Source organism: Seriola lalandi, unplaced genomic scaffold, assembly GCF_002814215.2.
Source record: "Seriola lalandi dorsalis isolate HSWRI2012SDOR001 ecotype SW California unplaced genomic scaffold, Sedor1 jcf7180002054392, whole genome shotgun sequence".
Lineage (NCBI taxonomy): Eukaryota > Metazoa > Chordata > Actinopteri > Carangiformes > Carangidae > Seriola > Seriola lalandi.
Genome location: NW_019524945.1, coordinates 6511 through 7215, shown reverse-complemented (window position 1 = coordinate 7215; position 705 = coordinate 6511). Strand labels below are relative to the sequence as shown.

Sequence of the window (705 nt, the reverse complement as noted above, 5' to 3'; positions counted from 1 at the left end):
GCCGGTGCTGCAGGGGGCCCTGTCTGGCACATGAAAGGTTAATTACAGCAACACATGGTACAGTACACACTGCTGTGCTATTAATCTTTCTGAAAATTTTTAATTTTTATACCTTTCCACTATGCAGCACATGTGCTGAGCGGGAACAATCTGCAGCCTGCCGGCGGGTGCATGTGGATCACCGCTGACGCGATCCACTTTCAGTTAGGCTTCGAAATATGAGACCAAAAGTCAGCATTTTGCATGTTCAAAAATCCATGCTGCACATGTACTGTAACCTTCACAGACATACACACCAAGGAAGGGCACCAAATTCTGGGCAGTGTGCACCACGTTTGTCAGGGTAGGTCAGCGAGCGGTTTTTTCTTTTTCGACCAAGGAAGGGGTGAGAAGGGGTGGCTCAGCGGCTTAGGCATTCTGTAGAAGGGGTACCTCTCTGGGTGCTGGGCAGTGTATACCGGTTCTTTAAAGCACTGTCTTTTTGCTCTTTTACGCACTGTCTTTTTCGTCCCAGGAAGGGGTGAGAAGGGGTGGCTCAGCGGCTCAGTCAATCTGCGGAGGGGGTACCGCTCTCGGTGCTGGGCAATGTATACCGGTTTTTCAAAGTACCTCAAGATGAGATTTTTCAGCATTAATATTGACTCTCTCCCAATAAGGGAGGCTGTCAATTCAAGTTCAAACATTTTAACATATTTCCTGTGTGGT

The 705-nt window shown here is 48.1% G+C and overlaps 1 protein-coding gene across 1 annotated transcript in view; it reads right to left on the bottom strand.

The window, feature by feature from the left end:
* LOC147818934 (uncharacterized) overlaps window positions 1–705 on the bottom strand; it is a gene marked incomplete at its 5' end in the record, with an annotated part of 8559 nt that overhangs the window by 1963 nt on the left and 5891 nt on the right. The gene's annotated exons all lie outside the window — the stretch shown is intronic.